Source organism: Rissa tridactyla, chromosome 5, assembly GCF_028500815.1.
Source record: "Rissa tridactyla isolate bRisTri1 chromosome 5, bRisTri1.patW.cur.20221130, whole genome shotgun sequence".
Classification (NCBI taxonomy): domain Eukaryota; kingdom Metazoa; phylum Chordata; class Aves; order Charadriiformes; family Laridae; genus Rissa; species Rissa tridactyla.
This window is the reverse complement of record NC_071470.1, coordinates 50,203,149-50,221,822: the sequence shown is the minus strand read 5'-3', so window position 1 is coordinate 50,221,822 and position 18,674 is coordinate 50,203,149. Positions and strand designations below refer to the sequence as shown.

The 18,674-nt window shown below is 44.1% G+C and overlaps 1 protein-coding gene across 4 annotated transcripts in view; it reads left to right on the top strand.

The window, feature by feature from the left end:
* Window positions 1-18,674, top strand: part of GPRIN3 (GPRIN family member 3) — a 95,299-nt gene that overhangs the window by 48,344 nt on the left and 28,281 nt on the right. The window contains exon 1 of one of the 4 annotated variants that reach the window (XM_054203481.1): window positions 10,208-10,632. The exons of 2 other annotated variants lie outside the window; for them this stretch is intronic. The gene's annotated coding sequence lies outside the window, so the exon portion shown is untranslated. Of the gene's footprint in view, window positions 1-10,207; window positions 10,633-11,153; window positions 11,188-18,674 lie in introns of those variants that run through there. One more of the 4 variants, XM_054203482.1, reaches the window with a different exon arrangement.

Sequence of the window (18,674 nt, the reverse complement as noted above, 5' to 3'; positions counted from 1 at the left end):
GATCTTAACACTCTTCAGCTACACACAGTATTATTAAATATTCAGCTAAGAAGAATGGCAAATATCAATATTAAGGGAGTAAATGAAAGGCAGATCCAGGCTTGTGGGGGTTTTTGTCAGGTACATCATAAGAATTAACATTTGTTGCCTTGCTTTTACACCGTGGGCAAAAGCACTGAAGTAATTTGGTTAGATATAGTGCCTGACTTTATTTCACAGAGCCAACAGTGAAATGCTTCTTCTTCTTGTACCTTTACCCAAAATATGCCTAAAATACACAACTGACCTTCAGCAAGAAAATTGTCTTACCTCTGCTATCTGAAGGAGAGAGATTTTATGATTCTTACAACAGCTTTATCTGGTAAACTACACTGTAAAGTGCATTTGCATTCATGGCCAGGTGAGAAGATTAACATCTGTTGAGAAAAGCTTCAATACTGTCTTCAAAATAAGAGGTTAGAACATCTTCCCTAGTAGAAGATGCCTCATATTCTAACAATTCTAGAGAGAAAGGACAGAGGAGGCGAGTGGACTCAGGCAGGCAAATGATGGGTTGGGACAGAATTGGAAGAGCGGAGATTACTTCAGGTTGGTCTGTGGAAGTGGGATGTTTTGTAATTTATCCCCAACGTAGGATAAAAGGGGGATGCTACTCTGAGCATCTCATTTTGACTTGTCTTGAATGTTTTGACTTGTCTAGAATATTAGAGAGAAGCGCCTCGCTTTCTCTTTTTTTGTTGTTCCTCCAATCTTGTCAGAGCAGTATTTAAACTGAACTTTCATGGAAAGGAAAAATTCCACAGCACATGTCAAATGTCACAGCTAACATTTCACCTAGTGTACGGGTAGTCCCAGGCCTAGGAAGACACACTGCTGGATTGCAGTTTAACTTTGCAAATTGGCCCAAACGCACATTCATTCATTCATTCCTACTGCTACTTATCCAATACATTCTTAGATAACAAAGATTGCAAGTCCCAAAGTGACAGTGAACGTGAGGGCTCCTTAGCTCTGTCTAACACATGTGGTCAAAGCCAAGGATATGTGGTTGTGACTACTGGTAATGTATACCTGTTGAGTAGATTTTCTTGACAGTGAATTCTGGAGGAATATACTGAAAAGAAGAAATAACAAGTCTTAGTGTTTTTTTAAATTAACAGCCTTTTAGAGCTGAGCTAAACTTACAGACCATCAGTTTCTGAGTTCAAAAGGCTGCTAATTAATCAAACTTCTGTCATAAAGCAATGCGATATTAAATTTCCATTAGATGTAGATGCAAAAATGACTTCTTTTTTTCCCTGCTGAACACCATTCAAATATGTTATCAGTAGGCAACATAATATAAAATGATTAGAATTAGTTTCAGATATTTCTTATCTGCCATCTGTGACTTATTCTATTATTTTTGACTTGTCCACTTAAGTCAGTAAGAAATCACCTAGAAATTTCAGTGTCAGTTGTGTTGAACTCAAAGACAATTTTTGGTACCCATACATTTCCTTAGAAATGACAGGAAAATGTCTTCTTGCTCTGCAACTGTGAGGCAGGTACCTTCCAAATCTACCCACGAATCATTGAACCTTGACTAGCTCCTGTTTTGGAAAGATGTCCCAGACTCCAGAGGAAAAAACATCCTTAAAGAACATGCAGGCAAAGCAACTTATGATAACCATGCTGCTACTCCTAATGCTATTCACCAACAGCCAAAATGGATGTGGTTTTTGGTAGAACCTGCATGGGAAATGGTGATGGTCTACACTGCAGAAAGCCCATTTCAAAATGCTTTCCATAGGTTCACAGGTCATAAAAATGCTGAAATAATATAGAATGGTCCCTGTACATATGGCTTGAATGAGCCATGTCCTTGGTGTTAGTGAGAGAGGTTGGATGGTCCCTGTAGGCAAGGAAGGGGCAGTAACCAAGGAACAGTTAAAAATCAGCCTAGCAGGAAGAGTTACAAAGACAAAGAAGGAGAGAGAAACTCCCAGGCAAACCTTGTCCATTCAAACAAAACTAAGCCAGTGTGAGCTCTGTGGTGAACCCTGCTCTGGAGGAGCCGACGGGGAAGGTGCATCACGGCCACTTGGGCAGCCTCTGAATGGGGCTGGCTGAGCCCCTCGGTGAGGGCGTCGGCTGTGAGTGGACTGGGCCAGTTACAAGCAAGTGGGGAAGCTTAAATGGAAAATAATCCTGAGAAACAGAAGGCAGGGCCTGACCTACTTAAAATTGAGGAACTGTAAAATCAGTTGATCTGATCAAGTGGAGATTGTTACTTCTGCGGTAAGAAAAGGAACAAAAAAGGCAAAAGAAGCCTTTTGAAAAGATCGAGTTCAGCTTCTAGAAACAGCTACACTGAGCACAACTGAGCTTTTTTAGCCAAAGATTTTGTTTCTATTTCTTCAGATAAATAGAGTAGTTATTACCTGTTTCTGATACCAGTAACATTACTAGACCCATGGCTGGGCAAGAGATGTAATAGATGCATGAAAAGGCAAAAAAAAATGGAAATATTTAACTTCCTAATTTTAGATAAAACAACACAATAGATAGATGCCTGATAGAAGATGATAGATAGATGATAGATGCAACAACACAGACAATGTACAAGAGAAAGTAAATCAGTTTTGGTTTTTTTATAGAATTCAGGAATAATGGGTGCACAGGCAAATTTAATGATAGTCAGGAACGTTGCTTCACAACACACAGTTGCATCACAGACACTTGAGAGCATATGTCAGTAGGATTCCACTGAAAATGAGTGAATATATGCAGGAAACAGAAACACGTGATTTTTTATTTTATCAGCTGCCTGTGATGAATGTAAGGCTTTCTGTTCCAATGCAGTACTGATGTCTTTAGAGATCATATTGACAGGTGATCTAATTCCAGATATATTTTTTTTTTATCTTTTGGGGAATCTGGTTCTAGACTGACCTATGGTATATGTAGTTATTCTTGGTTTTATCATATTCTTTATACTTAAACAAGAGCCTCTGCTCCTCTTCAGTTCTTTTCTCTTCATCTCCACTCTCTACTGTTCCTGGTACTTATTCTCCATGCTTAAACCTGTCCATCTTTTATCTACTCACCTTCCAGCACCTATTACATCTGCTTTTTATCTTGCCTGTTGTATGAATCAGCATAAAAATCCACATTGTAGGGAAGGCAACTGTGAGCCATAAAATGCCTTGGTAGTGCAGGTAGTCCAGGTAACATGAGGAGAAGTTCCCATCTTGTGCGAAAAAATGTGAAAGTATGACAGTAGCTGCAGTAGCCCAGCCAAAGGATGTTCCCCTCTGGAATACACAGCCAAGGAAGTAGGCAGAACTAGACTCACAATCGGAACAGAGAGGTTCTTAAACTCAGTGCAAATGTACAAGCTGTAGAGTGGTCCCACATCACAGAACTGTATTGGGAGAGTATTTCATTTACATTTATATTTACCTTCAGCACTCACAACCACTCCCTAAAAGAATCCCTCGCTGATTTTCTTTTTTCCTAAAATCAAAAAAATATAAAAGACTTTCGACATGTACAGTCAATATAATTTAAGTAGAGACAAGGCTCTGAACCCAGAGACCCCATGCCTGATACCACATTAGCTTAATTTATTGTTCACAGTAGGCAGTGGCTGTCTGAGCAGATAGGCTTTCCAGTCATATTATTTGACATCATTACAGTTGAATATGCACCAGAATACCATGTGGTGAGTACGTAATAAATCAGCTCATTATGTCTATAATCATTATGATTATGTGTTGTTCCAGATCTCAGTTTTGTTGATATAAAAGGAGGTAAACAGTATAAATTACTGACTCATCAAATGGTTTGTTTTAATTTGTTGAGAAGGCAGAAGGTTGGGTTTTTTGTGTGGCCTGTTTCACATTTAGAATCACAGTAATGAATATATAGAATATGTGTGAAATGGAAATAGCAGAATCTGAAATTAATCATACACAAATGTATTACATAGACACTAAGGGTGAAAATTAAAGTGTCACAACACTTTGACCAAAAGCTTCCCCTCATACCAAAGGAGTCACAGATTACTAGAGGTTGGAAGGGACCTTTGGAGGCCATCTGGTCCAACCCCCATGCTGAAGCAGGGCAGCCTAAAGCAGGACCACATTCAGATGGCTTTTGAATACCTCCAAGGATGGAGACTCCACAGCCTCTCTGGGCAACTGTGCCAGTGCTCAACGACCCTCACAGCAAAGCTGCCTTCCAGCTGGTCAGTGCCCAGCATGTACCAGTGCCTGAGGTTATTCCTCCCCAGGTGTAGGGCTTTGCACTTTCTCTTGCTGAAATGCTTGAGGTTCCTGTCAGCCCATTTCTCCAGCCTGTTGAGGTCCCTCTGGATGGCAGCACGATCCTCTGGTGTATCAGTCCCTCCTCCCAAATTCATGTCATCAGCAAAGATGCTGAAGGTGCACTCTGTCCAATCACCCAGATCATGAATGAGGATGTTTAACAGTATTGACTCAGTCTTCACCCCTGAGGTATACCACTAGTCACTGGTCTACAACAAGACTTTGTGCCACTGATCACCACCCTCTGAACACGTCTGTTCAGCCACTTTTCAATCCACCTCACTGTCTGCTCATCCAGCCCCTACTTCATCAGGTCCTCTATGAGGATCTTAGGGAAGTCAGTGTCAAAAGCCTTCCTGAAGTCTAGGTAGACAATAACCACTACTCGCTCCTCAGATACCAAGCCAGTCATTTCACCCTAGAAGTTTTTAAAGTTGGGCAAGCACATCTTCCCCTTGGTGAAGCCATGTTGGCTACTCCTGATGACTTTCTGATCCTTCACGTGTCTGGAAACAGATTCTGGGATTAACGGCTCCATCACGTTCCAAGGATTGAGGTGAGGCTGACTGGCCTGGGTCCTTCTTCCTGCCCTTCTTGAAGATAGGTGTGACATTTGTTTTCCTCCAGTCTTCAGGTACTTCTCCCAGACGCCATGATCATTTAATGATAACTGAGAGTGGCCTTGCGATGACATCAGCCATCTTCCCTAGCAGTTGTGGGTGCATCCCATCCGGGCCCATGGACTTGTGTATGCCCAGTCTGCTTAAGGGTTCTCTAACCTGATCCTTGTCCACCAACGCTATGTCTTCCTTGTTCCAGTCTTCTCCTGGTCTCTGGGACCTGGAATTTCTGAAGGATGGTCTTGCTAGTAAAAACTGAGGTGAAGGCAGCATTCTTACAGCCTTTTCCATGTCTTGTGTAACCAGGTCCCCCATCTCATTCAGCAATGGGCTCACATTTTCCCCAGTCTTCCTTTTGTTACCTATGTACCCATAGAAGCCCTTCTTGTTGTCTTTGACATTCCAAGTCAGATTCAATTCCAGTTGGGCTTTAGCTTTCTTAACTTTACCCCTGGATGCTCTGACAATGTATCTGTATTCATCTCAGGTTACCCATCCTTGCTTCCTCCTTCTGTATGCTTCCTTTTTGTGTCTGGGTTTGGCCAGGAGTTTCTTGTCGATCCACACAGGCCTCCTGGCATTTTGCCTGGCTTCCTCCTCATTGGGATGGACCACTCTTGAGGATGGAGGAGGTGATGCTTGAATATTAACCAGCTTTCTTAGGCCCCTCTTCCCTCCAGGGCTTTATCCCATGGGATTCTGACAACCAGATTGTTGAAGATGCCAAACTGCTCTCCTGAAGCCCAGGGCTGTGAGCTTGCTTTTAACCTTTCTCCCTCCCTTCAGGATCCCAAACTCCACCATCTCATTCTCACTGCAGCCAAGGCTGCCTTTCACTTTCACATCTCCAGTGAGACCCTCCTTATTCATGAAGTATGAGGTCCAGTGAGCACTCCTCCTCATTGCCTCCTCTGTCACTTGGATGAAGAAGTTGATGCACCCGAGGAACCTCCAGAATTGCCTATGCCTATGTGTTGTCCCTCCTGTATATATTGGGGTCGTTGAAGTTCCCCATGATGACCTTAACGGCATAATCATAAGCAAAAACTGTCAGAGGGTGCATGGTGAGGGACAAAGATGTTTTCATAAGGCTGTAGAAATTCACACTCTTACATATTTTCAACTGAAATTTGACATAGCTGCCTGAGGTAAAGCAACTAGCAAATGAATTCATAGCGTTTTAGAACCACTGTGGAACGGAAAACCACCCCAAATACTGAGTTCACTTACAATGGTATATTATTTGTTCCATGCAGTTTTCTTTATATCCTTTTTTTTTTTCTCATAAAGACCATAAAGTTTAAGGGAAACATTCTTAAAGGAAATATCACCAACAGCACCTATTCTTTCCAGCCATAAACTGTGTTATCAGTCCCAGTCTAATGATCCAGGAGTGCTATTACTGTGGCTGAACAGCGCATCCATTTGTGAGATGCCCGGTACAGCCCATTAGGTCTGTGAGAGGTAAAGGGAGAGGGAGAAGCTGTGTAGTGTGTGGAATGAATAATTGCTTTGCTCTGTTGGTTATACGGGAAGTGCGTGAACACAAAAACACAGGCATCGCGTCACCTCATGTATGATTTTCTTCCTTGATACATTTGTCTCTAATGGCACAGCTGTTGACCGCAGCTATCATTCCAGAGGACTCCTGCCTTTTTTGGCTTAGCTCCCAGTCCAAAATTAACGTGTTCATCCAGTCATTCACTTGTTTTTTGCATTAATGGGAAGCAAAGGTGTAAGTGCCTTCACAAATGTTAAACGATTGCAGTCATTGCAAGTTTGCTCTTCATTGCTCTTTTCAGCTCAATCTTCATCTGAAGTTTTGCCTGGCAAAAATTTTGCTTTTATTTACTTTTTGAGGTACTCATAGCTCCTCTTCCTAAAGAAGGCATGAAAGATGCCGCATTAAAAAAAAAAAAGGCTTCTACAGAATTTATATTTGGCACCAATATCATCAAAACTGAAAATATATTGAGAAATATGGTAGAAGCAGTGCACTGAAACAGCCCTAATCCACACCAATGTAAATTTGTGTGTCACTACTGAAGTAAATGAAACTCTGCTAGTTTAGGCCAACTACGCAACTTCTCAACAGGTTATACCACTTCTCATTTTAAAAAGTCATCAGCTCTATTTTTTTCAGCTACAGTAAAGAACTTTCTTTTAGCCGGGTGGTGGTACAGTTTGAAGATGAGATTTTAAAACATTCTACAAGAGTCTTCAAAGGCACTGCAGAAATGCGGTTATCATTTCTGATGGGTAATTGTATTCTGGAAGCTCCTAGAAAATCCAGGGTTCTGTTGCTCTGAACTGCGGCCTAATACATATCAAAGGATAATCCCTCTACAGTTAAATTTATTCTTTCACCCTGGTCAATACTAGCAAGTTAAAAAGGTTTAATTCTTTATTCTTCTCAATATTATTGATACTTATGCACACACGTTCCATTGACTTTATCAAGTGCTAAGCACGGTGCTTAAAGCTAAGCAACCGTCTATGTGCTGCCCTCAGAATGAATGCTTTTCTGCATGAAGACCTACAAAAAGTTAACATAAAACAAATGTATGTAGCTGGAGATGGAAGCAGACAAAAGGATAGGGGAAAAACAGTAGTAAATTGGCCATGACTCACAGGTGATTAAGCAAATGAGTTAAAAATTCAGATAAATAAACCAGAATAATTTAAATATCTGGTTTGCATTGATATGGTGACACATTGAGATGTTGAGATATGATGACCACTTTAGCCTATCAGGACAGCAGCTAGTGGAGTTCAGAGCTCATAAGAGGGTTTAGAAAATGTTTTTTAATACCAATATTGGATGATGTACCAAATGAAACCATTCTATGGCAGTCTGTCGTTCAGGGAAGAAAAAAGGACATAGGGGAAAAAACGCTACATGAGTTCATAAATAAAGTGACCATGCACTGAGTGCATCTGTGCACTTCATCACCTCAACCAACTTCTGCAGTGATCTGAGCCTCTTTGATGTCTCTTTTCTAGGTCATCGCTGCATTTGGAAACAAAAGCATCCGTGGGCATGGGAAAGAGATTATTCGTTGAGCTGTATTTCAGTCATATTACTGTCTTCGTTCCTCTTGGGTTTCCTTGTCCATCAGGAGATAATAAGTAGTCCCAGTGCTCAGCCATGGCTGCTGAGAGCAGCATAGGGATTCTCAGTAGTGCCGTACAGCCAGAAGGAAATATTTACCTGAACTCAGCAGGAAAACATTCAGGCACTAGTTTTGAAGTGCATGGGCATGGAGGGGCTTGGAGCAAAAAAAGCTCCCAACCCCTCTCTTTTTTGCCTCAGAATTACAATTGTTCCTTTCTGGCAGATGCTGGGACTGATCCTCCATGTGCTCTGAAGGTGCTTCACAACCCTAAAACAGGAAGGGCACAATAACCCATAGAAAAGTTTCCCAGCTGCATGTATATGACTCTTATTGCTGTGACTTTCAAGGCCAGATGATCACCCATCTCCCTTACATGCCTTTGAAAATCTTACCATGTTCCCACTTCAATTAATCTCAAAGTAGGTTTCCAAAGAAGAGGGAAGTATTAGCTATAAATATTAAAACAGCTGAAATTCCTCACTTTGCAAATGGTTTCAGAGACAAATAAGGGCTGCCTGGAGGCAAATCTGATTCTCATCTTTCTTATTTTTTCCGGTGCAGGCAAGGTTGCTGTCAAAGGGAGTAGCGTTAGTATTTTTCAGTGACTTGGACACGCGGAGAAAGATGCAGAAAGGAAAAGATGTTGGTGGGATGTTAAAACTACACTAAAGGACACAAGAAGCTTGACTAGCTTGCAGAATTAATTGAGTTAACTGGTTAACTGAGTGCCAAGACTGTGATTTTAGTATCTCAGGCTAATGGGGGTTTTATTAACAGAAAGGCTCTCTCTTAAGAATCCAGATGAGGAATCTTATGTTTAGGAAAGTTGAGGAAGACTACACTAATTGTAAATGACCCTTGCTGAGCAGCCCCTGAGGTCCTGTGAAGTCCTTGTAGCAGCAAGGTCTGTAAGTGCCTACGGCTACCTCTTCATAGAAGTACAATTGCTGACAAAAGGAAATTGCATCACCCAGCCTTTCTTCTTCTTTAACAAAAAAAAGAAAAAAAAGGAGGGGGGGGGAAGTTTCACTGTAGTAACGTTAATGGCAGTAGGATTAATTCTAGGAAGTTTGGAAATGTTTCTTTAAAAATAGGTCATTTAGCACAATAATGAAGAGGAGTTGAACACTGACTCTGCCAACCTGACCTTGTATTCCTGACTCAGACATGACCAGGGTGACGACCGGGCTCTATACAACCCTCGGAGCACCAAAAAAAGTTGCAAGACTGTAAAGAGAATGAAGTAAATAAGAGCTACCGGGAACCCCTGGCTGCACTAGTGCTGTAAATCTTTTTTTTTTTCCCCTGATAAAGTTTTATGCTCTCTCCGCTCTCCCCCTGCCAGCGAGGTTGCCTCTTGCTTGGGATGTTCAGGCTCTTAAGAGTACCACTGACTATTTTGGCACATGTGAAAAAGCGGTTATTGTTGGGGAATGTTGAAAATATATCTTAAATTTTCCATGGTTAAATAACTGTCAGAAAGCTGCATTCAGCCACATTACATAAATATGCGCTGATCTTAGTGGCCACTGTTAGGGAAGAAATTACGTATGCCACAACAGGAAATCTAAGATGTTTTTTATGATAACTTAACCCATGAGTCAAAGAGATTTAGGATCAATAACTGAGCCTGAGGGTGTTTGCAGGGCAGTGAATAAAATATGGGTCAATTCATATGGATCAAGGGAATGTGATTCATTGATATTTATAACTATTAGAGATAAAAATTATTTTCTTAGGTCCTCTAGTCAACTGTTCTTTTTTCCCCCCAATCTTTTCCATATTGCAACAGAGTTCTCCTCGCAGCTTGTCCTATATTTTTGGAAATCCTGCTCCTATGTATCCATAAAGGAAGGTAAAAGGGTTACAATCTTCCCGGTTGAAAACCTGTACTTGACTCGAATCTCCGGGCTCTGCAGAACCATTTCCTGTGATTGCAGCAGAGAGAGATAAAATTCCACACTGGTGGGAATAAACCGAAATTAGAGCAAAGATGTCCAGGCAGTTATGAGTCCTAACCCAAAATGTCTTTTGCTGCTAATATTTTTGCGCGGATCTATTTTTTTGATGGCTCGCTGCAGGCAAAGAGGGCAGTGCTTCCCACAGGAAGCCAAATTTGCCTATCAAAAACAACAATCCAAACCGAAAGCGTGACAAGAGTCCATCCGCATTTGCATACACTGCAATTCCACATGCAAATTTGTACAACTCCGCAAGCAAACGGCTCATTAGGTGCCTCGGTAGCTATCTGTAGGCACGCTCCCCCGGCTGACACACGCAGGGCTAGCAAAGGTGGACGGAATGAGTGGATTTGGGATGTGCAGTTCTGGCTCTTCCGCCGTGAAGAAGCTTGGCGTGTAGTTTTGGTTTAGGAGCTGGAAAGAACCGGCTGGCAGAGGAGACAACGCAGAGCAAGCCCCGGAGCACGGCCGGGCTCTCCCGGGGGAGCTGCCGAGGGTCCCGGGGGCCGCCTGCTCATCCCCATGCAGCTGATGGAGGGCAGGAGCCTCCAGCTCCCGGCCTATAAAAGCCAGACGAGGCCTGAGGAGGGGTCGGCGTGAGCTGGAAATGCCTCCCTGGAAGCAGGTACCTGCCCGCGCCCGCCGCGTTCGGGAGGGGTTGTCGGCGGGGTGCGGGCTCTCAGCACCGACGGGAGGTGCCGTCCCCGCCGCCCCCCCCTCACCCCCGCCCGCCCGGAGCTGCCCGGTGCCGTCTCCACCGCCCCGCCGGGAGCTGCCCCGCTCTCCCTGCGGCCGCCGGGGGGAGCCCGGCGCCGGCCCGCCGCCGCAGCCCGGGCGCTTCCCCCCCTTCCCGAGCCGGCCGCCAGCCGCAGCTGCGAGCGGCCGGGAGGCGCCGCCGCCTGCTCGGCTCGGCACCGCTCGGCTCCCCGGGCGGAGGCTGGCCGGGGCCGGTCTGCCCGAGCCTCCCGCCGCCGCTGCCTCTTCGTAGCCGGTACGACTCGCCTCCCCTCTGCCTCCCGCGGCGGGGAGGGCCACCCCAGCGGAGCCCTCCTTCTTCCCTCCGCCCGCCCTCCTCCCGCGGCTGCACACCCCGAGGAAGGGCTTGTTTTCCTGCCCGGATGATGAATTTCTCCGCAAGGTCATCCCTGCCCGCGGCTCACCGGGTGCCACCGCGGAGGAGGTAAGGGGCGGGAGGCCAGCGCGGGGGGGGATCGTGAGCACCCCCACATCCCCCCAGCAAGTTTTTTCGGCGCCAGAGAGGAGCGGGGCAGTTACGAGGACAGGTGGCCGGGGGTGAGGAGGGGTGGCGAGGCGGGGGGCTAACTCGCCCAGCCGCCCTTACCCGGCCCGGGGGTGCTGGGCGGGCCGAGCCGTGCCCTAAGAGCCGTGCCCCCCTGCCGGGGGGCGGCCCCACCGAGCGACCCCCCGTGGATGGGGGGCAGCCGGCCCGGGCTAGCCCCTAAGGGGTCTCTCTAAGCCTCTACTGATTTTTACCGGCGCTCGGAAGCGGGTTGCGCGCCCGCGTATCCGGGAGCGCGGAAAACTTAAAAAGGAAAAAAATAAGGTGCCCCCCCTTCCTCCTTGGCGGGCCGGGCCGGGGGGGATGCGCGGCGCGGTCGCAGCGGCGCGGTCGCCACGGCAACGTGTCGGCGGCCCGCGGCCGCGGTGTCGCAGCGCGGAAGGTGGCCCGGAGGCCGCCGCGGGGGGCAGCCCCGGCCCCCGCCCTCCCCCGCCGCGGGGCTCACGGCGAAGGGACCTCCCCCGGGCCCGCTCCTGCGGCCTTCCCGGGGGCGAAGCCGGAGGGGAACGGGCGTGCGCGGGTACCCGCGTACCCCGGGACGGGTGTCCCCAAAGCTGTGCTCTCGGGGGTGCTGGAGGGTGGTCAGCCCGGGCTGCGAGCTGGGCCGCTGCAGTCAAGTAACGGCGCAGCTGGTGATGCTCCCCCGTGTTGAAGGCGCACCACCAGCTCACTGGGGGCATGTTGGGCAAGCTGGCTTGGGGCGTTAGGGGTGGCCATAAATCCCTGTCGGGCCTCTTCTTCCTCCTGCTGAAGTCGGTGACAAAACTACAGATGATCTTGCCAGCTCCCAGTCTGTGGCTTCTGTTGTCCACAGATCAACCTGCTTTTTGTGCCCTGTACAGGCCTTGGCTTTGTTAATACTTTTTTCCTTCATCCTTCTGTTTCTCTCAGATGATAACAATGATGCTGATGGATTTATTAGTCATAAGGAATCATTATGATCCCATAGTCTAACCTCTTCCATAATACAAAGCACAGGCTATTCCCCAGTGAGTCGAAGGTCAGGCCCACCAGCCTCTTCAAACTGTCTGCATTGAATGATTTCCAACGGCGGGGAATTGACTACATTCCTGGATAATTGGTTCCAATTGTTAATCTCATCGTTAAACGTTTGCATCTTTTTTTTCTGCTTTGAACTTTTTCTGACTTCATTTTCTAGCTACTGGATCTCGTAATGTCTTTGTCTGTCAGATTAAATAGCTATCTAGTTTCAGATCGTCTCTCCCTGCTCCAGTATTTAAGGGCAGTAATTAAATAGCCACTTAACGTTGTCTCTGATGAGATAAATAGCCCGGGCTCCTTTGGTCTCTCCCTGGAATGCAGATGCTCCCCAGGAGAAACGGCTGGGACGCTCTTCTCTGAGCCCCCACCACTGTCCTCGCTGGCTACCAGCACAGTGGATTCCAGGAAGGCTCCCGTTAATGTCACGTGTGAAGATAATGACACGTGCTCAGTATTCCCCTGTCTATTCACCCAACGGTACGAACTTTTCTTTCCCACGACTACATGGTGGGAACTTCGTTCCATCACTTAATCCCTGCCTTTCTTTGTGAGCCAGGGTTTTCTCAGAAGCTGAGGCCTCTCCTGTAAGGGGCAATTTAAATTAAATCTTCCTGCTTGCATAACTTTGGATCTGCCTATATTAAATGGATTTTTTTTCTACCCCTGCTCCTATCACTTCACTTCCAGGGAGTCTGCAGCTCAGGAATGACAATAGAGCTCTGGTGCCTCTCCCTCTAGAAGTCATCTGAGTCTTTTCCTGGGACTTCCGTGCTAAAACCGTCTTTCTTCTCGGTAGCATTTGCTCCAGATGACCTTAAAGTTATTTCAAGTTTACTGAGGGAAAAGTTACACTGAGTAATATACAAACTGCAAACTGAAAGTGCCCATTACCGGGAATTGGTTTTGTAACTGCTTTCGTTCAGCTGTGCCTCCAAGTGTTGGTGAGAGAGGGAGAGGCTGGCTTTCCTGTCTTGCAGAACTATAAATCCCACTGCTGGGTATGATGTCTAGGCTGATGCATATATTGGCGTTATGTTGCAAATGTTTAACTTGAATTTTGTGAGTTTTACTTACCCTGAAGCGTACTTAAGCCTGGATTTATATCTCTCTTTAGAAAGCACGGTGCCATAGAGTATGGGCCAGAGGTGGGTGGGGTTGTTTTTTGACAGGATATTGTCAAGTTTTCCAGTAGCATGTAGCAGCTCAAAAGGGGACTGAAAGGAAGGATTGACTAGTCTGAAGGCACCTGCTATGGGAGATGGTACGAAATAACAAAGTTTTTTGAAGTGGGCTTTTCTGTTGTTTTGAGGGGTGTAGGGGTGTTTTTTGTAACCGCCTCAACTTACTCTTAGAGCTTAATGCACACTGAGGGAGGGGGATGTAAGAAAGGTCCAAACCTTACCTCTACATGCAGACCATCCCTTGAAGTAAATGAGATGATGATCCTTGTGAGTAAGGTTTGTTTGCATGAGTGGAGATAGCAGGTTGCAGCCTTTAGAATGACCTAGCTGTCTTCAAAGCGTTAAAATTAAGAAAAAGTACATTCTGATCATGTAATGCCTTAAGTGTCGGGACAATGAGCTTTCTTGAAATTTCACACAGGACTTCTTGTTTTTCTCTTCAAGTCCCTGAAAAAAAGTCTATACAAAAGATTGTGCTAAGTATAAATAGTGATGGGTGAATGAGGTACCCTTGAAAGGTCTGAAAATCATTACTGAGCTCAGAAATCACATCTGATTGAACAGAGTGATCCTATGAGCTCTAGAATTGTGGTGAATTTTCTACAGGCTGGTATCAGCATCTTAAGAATTTTTTATTATGCAGATAACTGTATATCTCCCCCAATATGAAATTTTGACATTTTATTACCTAGGAGGTAGCTTCCCCCATCCATTCAAACTTAGTTTCTCTCCCCTAAGCTGAGCTAATTTCTCTGATTTTTTTTTTTTTTTTTTTTTTTTTTTAACACATGCTTTCCCTTCTCATGGTTGCATCTTCTCTTTGTCTCCTTTTGCAATCAGATGAGCACGCATATCTTTCCATAGGGTGACTGGTCCCTCCAAAACTTAGCCATTCTTGAGTCATGATACCCACCCTGGGTCAGCCCAGCATTAAGAACAGGGGCTGTTAATTAATCCTACAATGCTGGGACAGGCAGGTGATAGTATTTTAATGAGTCTCAAACTTATTTTTAGCTGAAGACTGTCTAACAAGTGCTGGGTTAGAGTTAGGCAGGTTTTATTATCAAAATACATTGGCAGTAGTAAAAGTTGTCAGATTTGAGTCCTACGACTGTTCCTGCTGCCTTTATTTTGAATAACATAAGCCGCCTCCATCAGAAGCAGACGAAGCTAAGGAGAACCTGATTATATTAAGAACAACATCCTGCCTCTGATTTGTTTGTGAAATCGTCACTGATGTAGGAGTAAAAGCAAGCCACTCACAGTCTTACGGCTACAGACAGCAAAACTTTGTAACTTGTATGACTGTGCTTCCCCCATAGTAAGGGCAGAGGTGAGAGGTAGGCTGAATCTGTTTCCTTTGTGGATTTAAGAGCAATCCTGGATTAAGAGCTGATATTATCTAATGGCATGTAATGACTTTATAGCTGATAAAGCTCTTGTACCTGTCCTACAGGGTTATGGACTGGTTCTATTTGTGCAAAATTCTTTAAAATTAGTTGTGTTGTTACTGGCAGTTCTTTGGTACTGTTATGGAAGATGAGAAACGTAACAAAACCCAGGATTGTCTGTACTAACCTTGGATACAAATTGGGCGCCCTAACTGTAAGCATCAATACTATGTGAGAAGATGTCTAAACTGATCCCATATGTGGTCTTGCACATTGGGTCATTTAGATAAACATCGCCTTCTTAACAGTCAGAACAAAACAAAGACTGATAATATTTACTGAGGGAAAACAAGTTCTGGATGTGTTCTGAATGAAATTGAATTACTTTCCAGTAGGAAAAGCTTTTGAGAGCATTTCTGAGCATGGTTTACTCTTGCAAATAGTAAAAATAGAAAAGGGCTCCGTATATCTGTTCTATTATATACGTGGATTTTGAACACAGTAACAGTGCTATAGAAAGAAAGACTTGTACTGATTAAAAATTTATTCGCAGATGATCAGTCACTTACTGAAGTTGAATGATTTGTTTCTTGTAGTCCATGGCTAAGAGTTTGCATTTGTAAATTGTCAGCAGATCTGAAAGGGAGAGGTGTCAGCACGCTGCTGAGTAAATAAGGAAAAAACACAACTCCATGCGGGATGTGGGGGAGAAAGGCAAGGGTTAAGGTGGAGACCAAAGGAGTAATGACTAGGGACCAGCATAATATCGTTTTGCCCTGATTTGTCCTCTGTCAGCAGTGGACACATGTACTTGGGGGAAAATAATTAAGTGGAGGGAAGAATGCCAACAATCGCAAATATTACAGTGAGTTGCTGTAAACGCTTCTATCAGGGTGCTACAGGCATGTCCACAGAGGACAGATGGAATTCTTTTTTTCCCCCAACTCTTAGCGCCATGATCCTGTGTTTAAAAAAACTGAGCAGCAGGTAAGGAAGCTATTACCACAGCTGATATCAACCAGACAGCCAAGGAGATCCTCTTATTTTGAGTGATCCAGGAACAAGGGTCTGTATCTATTCTCTCTGTGGTTGTCGCTGTTAGCAACACCCTTTACTTCTACTGTTCATTCTACTATATTTATTATACATTAATAAAATGTGGTAATAACAGTTGAGTTTGCTCACTTCCTTGCCTGCTTTCTTCCCTCTGAAAGTAGTTCTCTTAGCAGGACAAGGAGTTAATTGAGGGGGGCACAAACAGACACCCCAGTGCTTTGCTAAACTATTATTAGTTATCTCCGCACACTGTTAGTATCTGTATCTAACAGAGTGGAGACCAGCCCTGAGCTGAAACTCAAAGCTCATGTCACTTAGCTTGGAAAATGAACTGTCGTCGCTTGCCAAGTTGTATCCTTGTCTAGAGATGAAAATACTCTGCTGAGGGAGTAGAGAAACAATTTTTTACAATAGGATCATAAGGAGTGTATTCTGAGCTGAGATATTTCTCATCCCCCTCTTGGGCAACCCGCACAGTCACTACTAAGGAACAAGACTCAACTGTGATAAAACAGATATGAAGCACGTTGCTAGATGGGAATCTTCACTGTGGTCTGGTGAATTTCTGATCCAGGAAGCAGTGGCATTGCTAAGTTTAAAATCATTCATATTGTCTATGGATTGATTGTAGTTAGGTAGTAATAACGTATGCACTTTCATTTGTGTGTCTATGCATTAATGCACACACGCAAACTGAGGGGAACAGTGTTTCCTGAAGGGTTGGTAATCTAGCAAAGTCTGGTAAGAGCTGACAAAGCTACCACAGTAGTTCAGTTAGCTACAACTATATAATTGTCCAATTGAAGCATAGTAACTAGTGTAGGAAAAGTTGCTTGAAAAGGGCCTGCAATCAGAAGTAATGTATTATTACTGTCTGAAAAAACAATATCATAGGCAGAAAGTAGGACCAAACATTCAGCTTTGGAAAGGCAGATCTTACTATTTGCCCCTTTTTTCTGCTAAATGGACCAGATGTCTCTCAAAATCTTGAAAAGTAATCAATGTTTGCATGAATTCTCTCCGTGACACCTGTATCTTGAGATTCTGCTGTAGCTCAGTGATGGTAATTAATATTGTCAGCTCTTCACAATCATCATTGCAATTATCACCAGTTGGTGTTTTGTCCCAGAGAACAGGCTGGCTTTCTATATGCATATGTGTGAGGTCTTCTTTCTTTTGAAGAACGTTGAACAAATATTGATTACTGTGATTGGGATCCCAGATTGCATTCTAGTGGTGAAAATCTTTTTCCCAGTGATGCTAATGTGCAAACAAACAAAAAGCTAAGGTTTTAAAAGGGAAGTTAAAAAAAGAAAAAGACAAAATGAAACAAGGTGCTATGCAATTATTTTTACTGTTCTTCATGCAAAAAGACAACAAATTCAAATAGAGGACATGAATACTATACTACATTATGACTAATCTTAAAAGGATACTATAAAAAGCAATGGCTTCTCTCCAACAATGACAGTGAAGTCAGTCAAGATTTAATTCAGAAACTTTCCGGTGGCTCCAGGCCCCTTTTTTACATGCAAGAGTAGACCTGCTGCTCCGTGGGAAAATCATTAGAAATCTGAGAAAATCAGTCAAGGTGTTATCATGAAAACAGCAGGAATTTCCAAGGTGGGATAACAAAGGATCTGATGTTACCTTAAATTTGTGTAAACAGGAGTCAATTAATTAACACTTGTGTGCAAAACAAACAAAAATAGTTACGTGGTTGGGCTTAAATTTCAGATGGATGGATTTTTCCTTTCCTGGGTGGAACAGAAAAAGAAAAGAACAGTAGAGTGGTTACTAATCTGATTTTGCATTGTTTTGGGAAGAGATGAGTGTTCTGTTGGTAGAGGTGGAGTGTGGTTTCCCTGGTACCAGGGAAACATGGTGTCTGTCAGCTCAGAGGTGAGCAGAATCCCTTAACCTAAAGCCAGACTGACCGGAACTGATTTTCTACTCTAGTGCAGTCATTTTGCCTTAGTAAAGAAGCTGTAAAACATGTAAAAGTCCAAGGATTGGCACTTTACCTCCAGCATGTTGCCATTGTGATCTTAGTCCAACAAGCAGCGTGGCTGCTGAGTGCTCAGGGAATGGTCCCTCCCCTTCCATAGGCCATGGAGTGTTTCCAAAAGCAGGGTTGAATAGCCAAGTGAATCTGGAAAGTTAGTATAATGGACTAGATAGAAATCTTCTAGTAAAGAAGATGATGTGGACAGGGCACTGTCGCATTTTAGCAAGTCCCCGTTGTCATAGACCACTGGAGCTACAATTCAGAGCAGCTTTTAGGATGTCCACTGAGGAATGAACTAGATATCACCAGGTCCCAACTTCAGAAAGTGGAGAGGTATAGAAGTCCTATAAATCTTCCCAGCTCGGTTTTCGTAGAAGCAGTCTGGCTGTTGGGGAGTTAGATAGCCCTTAGGCTAGAAAATGCTGAAGGATAATCAGCCTTTAGTATTTAACGAACTAAAGGGTCACTGTCATTAATGTCACTCTGCTTCCTCTGAAGCATCAGTTTCATGAAAAACTTCACGCAGTTGAAAGACTCTGCTTTAGAGATGAGTCATGAGGAAAATGATAAAATATAATAAGCATGCTGGGGGGTGTAGAAAGGGGTAGAAGTTATGTGATAAAATATTTGTCAGCAAGATGATACTCTGAGAAGAGCTGTATGGAAACAAGATGACAGAATTATTCCACCCTGAAAGGCTGGTATTTCACAAGTGCTGTAAGTTTTATA